We start from the raw sequence: 14,387 nt of genomic DNA, 5'->3' as shown, positions 1-14,387 counted from the left end.
GACTACTACAGGCTTTCGGATTCTGTTCTGATTCTGAAAGCCGAAAATTACAAATGAAGAAAATATTTCGCCTTTGTCAAGAAATATCATTTAGGATGGCTTTTTATTCATTTTAAATGTGGTAATTTTTACCAAGTGATTTTTTTATTTCGCACCTGCGAAAAAAACAGCCAGTAATACTCAAACAGTCCATTACAATGAAGCGTTTTTGGAAACAAATGAATAAAAAAACCACCACACTCCCTGAAATGGCGAATTAAACCAAACGGAAATAACAAATGAACAACCAATGCAATCGAGAAGCTGCCTTCACCGGGATGAATGGGGGTTAAGAAAACAAAGCTACATCTCTAAGGCACATGACCATGCCCTCACACAAACACACTTACAGGAATGAGTGCTTTGTATTGAGTTGGTCACATAAACACATTGGGTGCACATGAAGGCACAAGCAGCTGTACACACACCGGGAATGCTGACCGGGAAGTCTGTGTGTCTGTGTGTATGTGTGTTCCACTGGGTGATGAATGAAGCAATATTTCAAGTAAAGTAGTGTCTCAGCACAGATGCTGGCACAGAAAAACGCAGATGTGACACCGCACGCCGTCGCCGATATGCAGTGAAAAACACAAGGTCTCCACTGCAAGAGCAACAAGCGCTGCCGCATCAGAAGAATCACCTGTCTGATGCCGTCAGTCCACTCGGGCATGGAAAATTGCAGTGGATGGTGTTGTTGGATTGAAGCTAAACCGGCGACGGTGTTCAGTGGCACGTATGCCAACGAAATGTAACGCATAATAATAATACATTTGATTTCTAAGCGCCTTTCAAAACTCTCAAGGTCACTGTACAGTCACAGGATCAGTTTTTCTGTGAGTGAGCAGCGGCAGCCACATGCGCTAGCGTTCATTCAACCCGGAATAACTCAAATAGATAGACAGTTAGCTAGCTAGCTAATAGATAAAGAATAGATAGCTAGCTAGCTAGTTAGATAGTGAATTGATAGCAAATAGATAGCTAGGAAGGAAGCTAGCTAGCTAGATAGCGAATAGATAGAAAATAGCTAGCTAGCTAGGTAGCCATCTAACTAGTTAGGTAGCAAATAGATAATAATAATAATACATTTCATTTATAAGCACCTTTCACAACTCTCAAGGATACTTCACAGTCACACAATATTTTTTCAGCGGGTAAGCAGCGGCAGCCAATCACGCCAGCATTCACTCAACCCGGAAGATAGCAAATAAATAGCTAGCTAGGTAGCCAGCTCCCTAGCTACCTATATAGCTAGCCTTTCAAAAGTCTCATGGTCACTTTACAGTCACAGGATCCGTTTTTCTGCGGGTGAGCACCAGCAGCCACACGCGCCAGCGTTCACTCAACCCGGAATATGTTCGTTGAAGGTACTAGAATACCAACACAAGTAAGTATGACGCGCAAGCACGACGTGAACACGTTCCAGCCAAATAATGTCAGCTGAGGGCATCGTGCGTTGACGGGTTTCTCGCAGGCAGGCTGAGGGGGTCACCAACAAGCAAACACACACACACACACACACACACACACACACACACACACACACACACACACACACACACACACACACACACACACACACACATTCTAGTTTTCATGCTATATGAGGACCCAGTGTTGCCCTATTTCCAGCAATCTTGCAAGCTCTCCTGGCAGATTAGCTACAGTTAGCAAATTTAGTTTTGCTAACTGAGTTTATCACCATTCACTTCGTGTTCTACCTTCCTTGGCTGAAATGTGTTTCGAAAAGAAGGATTTAGAGTGAATATTCATGGTCAAAGGTAACCCCTCAACCATTTATAAAATGCTTATACAGTGATACCTCAGTTTACGAACTTAATTGGTTCCCAGAAAGTGGGTGTAAGGCGAAAGGTGTGTCTTCCAAACATTAATTTACCATAGGGAACCATTAAAATGAGACTACTCCATTTCCAAGTCCCCATAAAACATAATTTTCTACTAAATAAACCTTAAAACTACACAAAACATACCTTATTTGATGTATAATAAATGTTCTATTGTATTCTAATGAAAAAAATAAACTCCACTATATAATAAAGTCATTTTATTCACCTTTGTGATGGTAATTGATGTAGTTGCCTCTTAATGATATGCGAGTGAAGTTGCTGTGCTTTCTCGGCGATACCCTCACTTACACGGTCCCCTAATCACTGCTTTTCATTTATCCAAATAAACAAGTTTTTCAACCTCCTCTATTTCCTGAGACCGTTGCATAGACAACACAGAAACACCCTTAGCCACACGTAGCAATGGACGACTTAGCATTCTTCCACTCAAAGAAAGGGTGTGTGGAAAAGTAGTCCAGCAGTCACGGTGGCGCTCCGTATGTTTCCCGAAAACTAGTTTGTATGCCAAGATTATATTCTCGCTAATTTAATGTTCATAAGGCGAAAAGTTTGTTAGCTAAAGCGTTCGTAAGCCGAGGTATCACTATATTTAAATTTAAAATGTATATTAATTAATATACCTGTGTTCTTTTACTCCCTTTCATAATTTGGCCGCTGTAAACTGAGAATTTCTTCATTGTAAAATTGGAAAATAAGATAAAGAAAATAAAGGTTTTCATATCTTAATACATGCAGCACCAAATTGTAGACATTCAAGCTATTTGTAACAGTTTCCTTTGGACGGGGGAATTAGTCAACATTGACGTGGGCGTGGCTTCAGAGCTATTAGGTGAGATGCGGATGGTTTTGTTTTCGCTTTGGGCACTACTGTATTTACTCGAGTATAACGCGCACCCCTAATTTTCAATTAAAAATTGACAAACAGACTAACAGATGTATTTTAGATTATACCCAGGAGAGGCCACACCATGTATCTATCGGGCTCCCTTCAATATCGATATAACGAGACTTTACTGTATTTTCAATTTAGGGAAAACTTCTACAAACAAATTCATGGCTGTGCTATGGGCTCACCAGTTTCACCCATAGTGGCTAATCTGTACATGGAAGAGATGGAGAAACAGGCCCTCACATCCTTCCCGGGGACAAAACCTAGATACTGGTTTAGATATGTGGACGATACTTTTGTCATAATTAAAAAACAAGAAATTCAATCCTTCACAGATCACCCTTTACAACACAAACCAGGAGTTATCAGAACCCTCCAGCATAAGGCTAAACTAATACCAACAAGCGTTGAAGGAAGAGAAAAGCAGTCAAAACATATCAGGAGAGCACTCACAAACTGTGGGTACACTTGTGGTCATTTAACAAATGTCAGAAAGAAAGACTAGGGAATGGAACCAAAAATTCTGAAGACACAAAAAGGAGAGGAGTAGCAGTACCTTACATTGAAGGAGTTTCTGACAAACTACAAATAGTCCTTTGGCAACACAAAATTCCTACTTATTTCAAATCGATAAACACTTTAAAGGACAACCGACGTCACTTTTTTGTTTTTTAACTGACATCACAAAAACGTTTTATAGCATCTAAAATACCCAAAACACGCAGTATGATATTTTTAGTCAAATGCAAAACGTGTCCAAAGTGTCCAAAATCTGCAAAAAAATTGAGCTGCAAATTGGGCATTTTCAGAAAGTCCCGCCCCCAGTTCGTGACGTCACACCAATACGTCTTGCATTGCAAGTGAATCAAAACAATGGCTTCAGATTCGGAGAATATGCTTTTTTGTTACACATCCAGTATGAATATGATTCAAATAGTTCTGAATAGGAAAGCATACATGTTTGCAATTGATTAAAGAATTTATTTGTGCCATTTTGAGGCAACATTGGGGGAAAATCTCTCACACAAAAAAGAGGCACAAAATGGCGACCTCCTGTGGCCACCTCCGTTTCCACAGGCTGATAAATTCCTTATATGGCGCTTGGATGCGCTCTTCTGGCCTTCTGGCGGCTTTTGGGTGCAACACGAGGTCCCCAGACCAAAAAAGTACAGCAAAATACATTGACGTGATGGAAGGACCGCAACAATGCGTCTTTTTTACGGTCAAGGGCGGTCCTTTAGTGACGTCACGTACGGACTCGTCACCAACTCAAAAACAAGACTTCCTGAATATTCAGCGCGAGTCTTAAAACGTAAAATATAGCTATATGCGGTGGAATCTTTGTAAAATACGCTCAGTAGAAGTCATTTGAAGCCATTTTACAAATTATGGACACAACTTGTCCGGAGACGTCGGTTGTCCTTTAAGGCAGAAATTAGTGCATCCAAAAGATAGGCTGCCAAATGAAAAACAAAGTAATGTAGTTTATTCAATACATTGTAAGAATGAAAATTGTAAAGAGCAGTACATTGGGGAGACTAAACAAATTCTCAAAAAAAGACTTTATCAACATCGCAGGGATAATACTAGTGGGCCTCAATCGGCAGTACATATGCACCTAAAAGCTAGCAACCACTCATTTGACGACAATGAGGTTAAAATCTTAGCGAAATAACATAGATGGTTTGAAAGGGGAGTAAAAGAAGCAATTTTCATAAAACAACTAAATCCTTCATTAAACTGGTTTGGTGGGGTGAGGTTCAATTTGGATCGTTCATACAATAGCTTGCTTAGGCAACATAGGATTAGTAATACTGATGAGGTGATACCGGTCGAAGTGGGGCAATCAGGCCGGTCGTTAGTCAGAACGACAGGAACTACCAGTGGAGCAGCTGCAGGGAGTAGTCCGCTACTCTCCCTGACCTGAGAACAGGGACCTATCATAGCAGAGTCCGGCACCGCCATGTCTGGACAGTAGGGATATATATATATAGGGCCTAAACTACCAGTAAGACATTAGTTTCCTGACGAAGTTTCTTGGATAAGAAGCGAAACGTCCGACACCTTCAAAGAAGTACAGATGACGGCTGAAGAAACCTTTTCATTGATGGACCACTCCTGTACGACTGAGAGCTTACACAGATGAATTAAAAATTGGTATACAATTTTCAGGACCACTTTCTGTTTTCTCCATTCTCTAACATTTGTCTCCGGTGCAGTGAATTCTCGACTAGCTGCTCGATTTTCATGAATTTCAGCATGATAAATAACTTTGAGCTTGAATGAAGCATCATATGCAGAACATTTTCTTTTGATACTCTGAGTTGCTAGCTAACGGGTAACAGTATATCAATTACAATATGAAGAACACTCAATCGAAAATCTGTGTATTGGTAATTGTGCAATAGAGCAATGCTTAACTCACGTTTGAGTGTAGGAGATAAGAGGAAAGGAAATGAAGCGTAGCTAAAGAAATGGTAATTAACAATAAAAAAAAGGAATGCGCCTGAGAATCGAAACTTAACAATTGTGCTCAGTCAATGCTCTTTGTCTTTTTTGTAATACCATACAATAGCTATCTGGCAGGCTGGCTAGCCATCTAGCTGGCCAGCTATTAGCTATCTATTAGCTTGGTAGCTAGCATTCTATCTATTTGTCTTACTATTCTATTTGATTTACTTCCGGGTTGAGTGAACGCTTGCGCGTGTGGCTGCCGCTGCTCACGCACAGAAAAAAAGTATCCTGTAACTGAAAAGTGACCTTGAGAGTTTTGAAAGGCGCTTAAGAATGAAATGTATTATATTATTATTATTATTATTATTATTATTATTATTATTATTATTATTATTATTATTATTATTATTATTATTACAGCTGAAGGTGGAACAAAGTAGGTCTATGGAGAATAGCCATAGAAATGCTACCCCCTCCTGGTAGGGATAAAGCATTAAATATATATGAGAATTTTTTCCCAGGCCTCGTTTATAACGCGCACCCAAACTTTGAGTTCTTTTTTAGATAGAAAAGTTTGCTTGTTATTCTCGAATAAATACAGTAAATAAGAATTCACCTCACTGCTCTTCGTCAAGCACAACCTCTTCTTCATTCTAACCATTTTCATGCCGAGGCATGCTCCTCACACTACGTCATGTCGTGCACGTCGTCAATTTGACCTCCATAACAGTTTGGCTGGGGCGAGAAGTCACAGCGTATGCTTGCGCGGCTTCACTCGCCGGGCGGGATGAGGTCGCTTTACGCGCGTGATTAATTGCACTAATTGGCCCATTTGATCGCTTGTTGCTGTGAGTGGCGATGTCGATGACACGTATCGAGCGGTCGCGCCTGCGCAGCGTCGGCTGATCAAGCCAGCGGCGAGCCGATAAAATCATTAGCAAGCCACCGGACACGCCTCCCGTCCAGAGCAGCGACCGTCATCAAAGAAAGGATGGAAACCGTCTCTTTGTTGTGTTTTTCCTTGCAGGGCTCGCTGGACATTTTGAGAGACTAATTAGGCCTCTGGAAAGCTTGTTATCTTTATCAGTGTCATGAAAGGTTTCACGACCATTAAAAAGAAACGCGTCAATTCTTCACACGAATCGTTGATTAGTACAGTGTTCATTTTCAACAAGCCCACAGAAGGCACTGGTTATGCAAAGCCTGTGTATCCTACCGGACATGGATACGTCCGAGGCGTCTCAAGCACAACACCCCAAAACTTGATCAAATAAAATAAAATGAAACGGTCAGACCTAAACATGAGCTTCACTAAGTTTCTATTTGGACAGGAAGAGCTGGAATGTTGCGAGGAGCCATTTTGTTTTTACAGAGGTGTTAAATTCCAGTCGCAAAGGACAAAAGCCAGCGAGATATTGTTAGCTTTGGCTCCTCCCACTTGACTTGAAGGTTTTTAACCTTTTAAACTGGAAAGTTACCGAAAAAATATTTAATCAGCCTGACATCAGTGTTATTCATCGACAGAGAGTCGATTAAGCATGTCTACAGTAACCAAACGTGAGAAAAACCTCTCCTGGAAACACACACACATCAAAGTGGACAGAACATTGCCTAATCTTTGTCATAAGTGGCCATTTTGGACAATGTTTTGATGACGTGAGCATATGTCGCGAAAACCAGATTCCGAAACGCGAACATTTGGTCAAAATGGCTTCTTTTGCCGTTGCCAAATCAACCCGTCAGCGGCCATGTTGGCTCTCGGCATGCCTTGCCTCATTGTCTCGCTTCTTGGATCTCCTCCCTGCTGAGAGGGGTGCTCCACTTCACTGAGATAATAGCACAGCGCTGGCTGGAGTGCTTTGAGCACGCACACCAGACTTATCGGTGTTCTCAGCATCTCCTCCTTAATCCCCTTCGGTATCGTTCCCATCTGACCCCGCGGCAGCCGCAGTTGTGCTTGAACTTGCTCCCCCTCCAGCAGGAACATTTCGATACCGCGCCTCAAATAATCATCAAATAAAAGCTGGCTGCATCTGACATATATTCTCCTCTTCATCTGTTTTGTGGGCTGTGCTGCTCGCACATGGGACCCGAAATTAAGCCCAGTCCCTGCCCCTCCACACACCACACATCTGTTGGCTATCTATTAGCTATCTACTAGCTGGATGGCTAGCTTTCTATCTGTATTTAATAGTGACATTCAGTGTATTTTCTAACTATCTGGCTTGCTAGCTAGCTATTAGGTATAGAGCTATCCAGGTACCTAGCTATCTATCTAGCAATATGTTGGCTATCTATTAGCTTTCTACTAGCTGGCTGGCTAGCTTGCTATCTGTATTTAATAGTGACATTGTCACGTTTTGCGAGGTGGTGATGGCGGGTGCGGATCCCAAAAAGCAGGCAGGAGGGAACAGGAGGTTGTGTTTGATCAATTGTATTAAAAACAAAATGTAAAACATCAAAATCACCTGTACAGAAAAAAATACAAAGTATCAAAAGAAAACCAAGATTAAAAGTCCGCCAAGGTTAAACAAACACATGCACCGCACACAATGCATACAATAGCATACAACAGCATGCAATGCGTTTAACAGCAGACAATGACATTTAACAATTACCCGACACCGAATGGTCGTGTCGGGAGTCCTTTTAAGTGTCACTGATTGTAACGACCAGCACCAGTGCAGTGCAGGCGAGGCCGACAGAGCCACCCGTTGGTCGCCAACCAGATCATAACAGACATTTAGTGTATTTTCTAACTATCTAGCTTGCTAGCCAGCTATTAGGTATAGAGCTATCCAGGTGCCTAGCTACCTATCTAGCAATACGTTGGCTATCTATTAGCTTTCTACTAGCGGGCTGGCTAGCTTTCTATTAACTTCCGGGTTGAATGAACGCTGGCGCGTGTGACTGCGGCTGCTCACCCACAAAAAATATTGTTACTGTAAAGTGACCTTGAAAGTTTTGAAAGGTGCTTAGAAATGAAATGTATTATTATTATTGTAATGAAAATAATGATCAACATTTTGACTGATTTTGATGATGGATGCTCCGGACCAGAACAGCAAGGAAATCATCATATCGGTTTCTTTTCTGCACTAGTTTTGGAAATCAAAGGAGGGAAATAAAAACAGACATCTGGATTGAATGGCAGCCATATCCCTTTCATTTTTTTTTTCAAGATGGCGCCCGAGTAGGCAGCCGTCGGCAAGTGCTCTCACGAGCCTTGCTTTTTTGTTGTTAAGTATATTTGATAATATGAATAACAAACTCATGTTAAAGTTATTTACACAATGACGTTACATGCGGACAAGTGAACTTGTGAGACCAGGATGTTATAATGCTCTTGTGAGCATGCGCAGAATAAACGGTCAGTGATTGAGTTCCCAGACCAAAAACAGACATGGCTGTACATCTTTATTCTACCGTGAATATTGGCCATCATGAAGATAAACAACTACTTTGGTGACTGTAATAACGATACACTGCTCTGATCCACTCGTGAAAATGAGGCTTTCATCCTCTCCTCTTTCATCAAGAAATGCTTCATGTAATAAAGTGTTTGTTTTGTACTCAAACATCATAAAGTACATGTGGAAGGTCGTTAAGATTACAGAACTGTCCACGTTTTTATATTCCTGTTGTGTTTATTACTTTATTATTATTATTACATTAGTACTCGTCCAAATGGCAATTGTCCGTTCGGTTGAGGCAAATTTATTGAAATTTATATATGGGAATGTTTGGGTCTATTATGGTTAATTAAATCAATTAAAACAAGTCAAAAATCATCGAAATAGTAAATACTCAATGTTCTGGCTAGCTGGCTAGCAAGCTATTAACTATCTAGATAGCTACCTACTGTATCTATTAGCTAGTTAGCTATTTGAGTCAGGAAACATATTAGCTATCTGGATAGCTTACTATTTATTAGCTATTTATTATGCTAGCTAGCTAGTTTGCTATCTATTTGAGTTATTCCGGGTTGAGTGAACACTGGCGCTGCTCACAGAAAAACTTATCCTGTGACTGTAAAGTGACGTTGAGAGTTTTGAAAGGCGCTTATTCCTCTTGAGCTATCTAGCTATCTAACTAGCGATATAAGTGGCTACCTAACAAGCGATCTAGCTGGCTACCTAGCTAGCTAACTATTTGCTATCTATTAGCGACCTAGCTGGCTATCCAGCTAGCTATATATTTGCTATCTATAAGCTATCTATCTATCTATCAGTTATCTATTAGCTAGCTAACTAACTTTCTATCTACCTGAGCTATTCCGGGTTGAGTGAACGCTGGCGCGTGTGGCTGCCACTTCTCACCCACAGAATGACTTATCGTGTGACTGTAAAGTGACCTTGAGAGTTTTGAAAGGTGCTTATAAATGAAATGTATTATTATTATTATTATTATTATTATTATTATTATTATTATTATTATTATTATTATTATTATTTATTTATTTTGCTTAGTGTTGACTATTATGTGAAACGCTTTGTTACAGCTGCAGCTGTTGTGAAAGCACTATATAATTTGAGATGTATTGTATGTTTTTTTTTCTTGTAAAAGCCAATTGGTTTGATGAAAACCTTGTCAAAATTTAAATGGGGGAAAAAGTGGTGAAAAATCGTTTGACGGCAGATGTGAGACTTCATTGTAGCATCTGGACGAGTGTGTGTGCGTGGGGTGGGCGCATACTATGAACCTCTCCGGTTTTTCATGCGGCAACTTCACAATTAATGAGCCATATATCACATACGCGCACCGTCATCATTATCATCTTCAGCAAGGTAAATGGACATTATGAACACCCCGCCTCCCTCCACGTCTTCACCAGGAAATAGACAGAGCCTAACATCTTGCAACTTGACATTTGGTCCCATCTGGCAACCAACCTTAATATTGGATGATTTGATTTTGATGTTCAGACTTGGTGAACGACTACACAGCCGAAAGAGAGCAAAAAAGGGAGACTAGAGGTGGTCTTTGGGGACCTGTAGGACCCAGATGGGATGGAAAAGCCAACACATGTTAATAATGCTGTTTGTGTTTGGTTTTCCAACGGAATACGCGATTCTGATTTTGCAGGATCAACAAACGGTCCTGAATGTGGAGTTGCCACATGCAAATTCAGTGATACAGTGAAACCTTGGTTTACGAACCCCTTATCTTACGAACTTTTCGGTTTACGACGTTAAATATATGAAATTTTTATCTTGGCATACAAACTCTTTTTCAGGATACACATGGAGCGCCACAATGAGTGATGTGTCGTCAAACGAGCCCGTTCTCCTAACAACAACATGGCAGCCGACCATTTTTGTCCTTTATTCCGCGCCCCCAGTCTTCGGTTAAATCCACATGATTGGTCAAGAACGCAGCAATGAGGGGGTGAGGGTTACAGACAGAGAGAGAGTGAGGCCGTTAAACATTAAAGAGACAGGCAGACGACAGCGAAAGAATGGGAAAATGGAGACAAAACAGTGAAATTTGGACTTGTTTCAACTTTGATAGTTCAAAGGCAGAGTGTAGACTGCAAGGTTAAAATATCCCCTCAATCAGGCTCCACAAATAACCCGCACAAGCCATCTGTACACTTGATGCAAAAAGCTATCAACCCAGCTAAACAGAAAACAATTGATGAGGTATAAGGTAAAATGATGTCAATCAAGTGACGGGACGTTTGATGGGCTGACAAATGTTTTTTTTTTACTGTCACGCTGCGATCGACCAGTACTACCTCCGCGATCGACCAGTAGATCGCGATCGACGTAATGAGCACCCCTGATCTAGATAGCTACCTACTGTATCTATTAGCTAGCTAGCTATTTGAGTCAGGAAACATATTAGCCATCTTTACACTTGATGCAAAAAGCTATCAACCCAGCTAAACAGAAAACAATTGATGAGGTGAGTAATTTCATCTGTGCTGTATGTCATGCATATTAGCATATTTGACAATAAAACTGACTTTGACTTTTTGACTTTGATAAGGTAAAATGATGTCAATCAAGTGACGGGACGTTTGATAGGCTAACAAATGTTGTTTTTTTTACTGTCACGCTGCGATCGACCAGTACTACCTCCGCGATCGACCAGTAAAATGATAGCAGAGAAAGCACCTCCAAGGGATCATTCCTGAAGATGGTGAAAGAAGAAGGCTACGTTCCTCATCAAGTGTTTGATGCTGATGAAACCGGCCACTCCTTTCCATCAAGCCATCAACGACCATCACAAAAGTAAATAAAACGACTATTGTACAGTACTGTGTATTTCTTTAATCATAATACCATAGCACATTTATTATACATAAAATAAGGTATATTTTCTTCCGACAAGTTGTGTCCATAATTTGTAAAATCACATAAATAACGCGATGGTGAATCGTTGTGTGTTGAACCAAGACAACTATTTGATATTCGCTGACACAAATTCCCGGCAGACAAATCAGCCCATTACAGTACAGTTTATTTCTTTAAATATAATACCATGCCACATTTATTAATCATAAAATACGTTATATTTTGTGTAGTTTTAAGGCTTAGAAAATTATGTTTTATGGGGACCTGTGAACGGATTATTCTCATTTTAATGGTTTCCTATGGGAAATTCTTTTTTGGGATACACACTTTTCACCTTACACACTCTGTCTGGGAACCAATTACATTTGTAAGCCAATGTATCACTGTATTCCGTAATGTGAAGCAAAAGTGAATTGGTGTGTGGCGTGGGCGGCCATGCGGTCAGAAGTAGTCGGCGCCTCACGCAAACTTGCACATCCCCAAAACGCCCGCAGGCAAGATGTTTTCTTCCGCCAATCGGAGCGCTTCGTTGTTCAATTGCACTTTTCCCTTTTCATTCCATTTCCACGCTTGACAATTTAAAAAGTTTGCTTCTTTCCTTGTTTTCCATCAGCAGTGGGTGGAAGGATACTTTCTGCTAGGAGAAAAGTCCCCTGAAGTCAAAGCGGGATAGAAACTTGCTGTTTTCTTGCTACATTTCCAGTTTCCTACCAAACCTTCAACGTGATTCCATCAAATGTTGTGAATGAGGATAAAAAGTTAAAAACTACCTCACCCCCTTGAACTGAATGGAAGAATGCCATCAAATCGAACAGGTCCACCCAACCACACACACACAAATAAAGAAAATAAATAAATACGTAAATAAATAACAGAAACAAAACATTGAGAAACGTCATCTTCGAAAAGGAAAAAAATATGTTCTTGATCAGAATCATATATTTACGAAAAAACTAACACCAATGTGAAGAATTAAATTCTTATTAACTCATTCACATACAGACGATATGCAAAAATGTGTCTTCTCCAGTGCCAGGGTTTTTGTCATTGTCATTCAAATTCCAGGACCCACAGAATATTTAGTTTGAGGACTACATCAACATTGAAAGCAGCGTTAGAAACCTTAGATTCTCTTCTTTCATCGGAAAAAAAGAGTGAATTCCTAAATTATATGGGTCTGGAGTTATATGAGCTTGAAATAATAATAAATAATAATACATTTCATTTACAAGCGCTTTTCAAAACTCTCAAATTCACTTCACAGTCCCAGGATAAGTTTTTCGGTGGGTGAGCAGCGGCAGCCACACGCGCCAGCGTTCACTCAACCCGGAAGTAACTCAAATAGATAGATAGCCAGCTAGATAGTGATATAGCTAGCTATCTAGCCAGAAAGTCAGCGAGATAGCTAGCCAGCCAGGCAGCTAGATAGCTAGCCAGCCAGCCAGCTAAGGAGGAGAAGAAAAAAAAAACATCCTCCTGACTGGCTCGCCAATCAAGAGTTTGATGTTTCTCTTTATTTGTAAGTAGGTTAGTTGTCAGATCTCCCAGGCAGGTGACACGCAGAGCTTGATCGTGGCGTGGAGTCGAACAAGTCGTGCTGTGAAACTTCGTACGATGCTGCGCAGGTCTCTGCGAGCTGTGTGTCTGTCTGGGTCTGAGTCCGAGATGAGTCTGATTCTCTCTATCCCGCAACGGCTACTTTTATACCATTTTCAAGCGTGTGATATGCGTCAGGCTGAGACGCACATCAAGGAGATCAAGGGCTTGAAAGACATCAAACCGCGGCTTTGATGTCTTTCGCACTGTTGCCGCCACAAGCCAGCCAGCCAGCTAGATAGCTAGCCAGCCAGCTAGATAGCTATCTAAATAGCTGGATAGCTAGATAAATAAAAAGAAATGAATAGGGCTGAAGAAATGAGGGCGGCTATACAAACTACAATGCAATACATACATATTGGTTTATATAGCGCTTTAACAACAGCTGAAGCTGTAACAAAGAATGGAAAAAAGGGAACTTCTGCCCCCTTGTGGAAAATAAAAAAAAACATTGCCAGCGGCCATGGCCAGCAAACAAATTCGGGAATGGCGCTCTGTAATCTGTAAATCCCGAATAATTTTGTGAATGGCAGTAAATGAGTTATTTAACTGATGTTACTATCAATATGATCTTTTTAAATATTTAGCTTTTTCTCAATAGGCTCCTTCTGCAGTGCACATCTTCACTGGGGAGGTAAGACAGACAGAGGCATAAACTGTACATGGTGATAATCCTAGTTCCTCCTTTGGATCCTCGGTGCAGCACTGTCATGATCTGGTTGGCGACCAACGGGGGGGCGCTGTCGGCCCCGCCTACACCTGCACAGGTGCTGGTCGTCCCGATCAGATTGGCGACCAGCAGGTAGCGACGTCAGCCCTGCCTGCAGCCTCGCCCCGGCGCGACCATCCGGTGCCGGTTCATTGTTTGTTTGCTGCTTGTTTGCTGCATGCATTGTGTATGTGTTTGTTTAACCTTGGCGGACTTTTACTTTTGGTCTTCTTTTGCTACTTTGTATTTTTTCCATTCAGATGATTTTGATGTTTCACATTTTGTTCCTGCTGACTTTATTTTAATACAATTTGTCAAACAACCTCCTGCTCCCTCCTGCCTGCTTTTTGGGATCCGAACCCGCCATCACCACCTCGCAAACCTTGACAAGCACTCATACTAGTCATTCTTCAAAGTAAAGCATCTAGGATTGTGACCGTTTTGGTAAATTCTCAGTGTTAAAATATCTGGGGCGGAAATGTTGACAACACCACAATGATTGATGCAAATTATGAGCCTGTAAACGGCATTTCCTA

The 14,387-nt window shown here is 41.0% G+C and overlaps 1 protein-coding gene across 2 annotated transcripts in view; it reads right to left on the bottom strand.

The window, feature by feature from the left end:
- galnt14 (UDP-N-acetyl-alpha-D-galactosamine:polypeptide N-acetylgalactosaminyltransferase 14 (GalNAc-T14)) overlaps window positions 1–14,387 on the bottom strand; it is a 155,756-nt gene that overhangs the window by 123,032 nt on the left and 18,337 nt on the right. The gene's annotated exons all lie outside the window — the stretch shown is intronic.

This window comes from Hippocampus bargibanti, linkage group LG19 (assembly GCF_051943395.1).
Source record: "Hippocampus bargibanti isolate YZ-2025 linkage group LG19, ASM5194339v1, whole genome shotgun sequence".
Classification (NCBI taxonomy): Eukaryota; Metazoa; Chordata; class Actinopteri; order Syngnathiformes; family Syngnathidae; genus Hippocampus; species Hippocampus bargibanti.
This window is presented reverse-complemented; position numbering and strand designations above follow the sequence as displayed.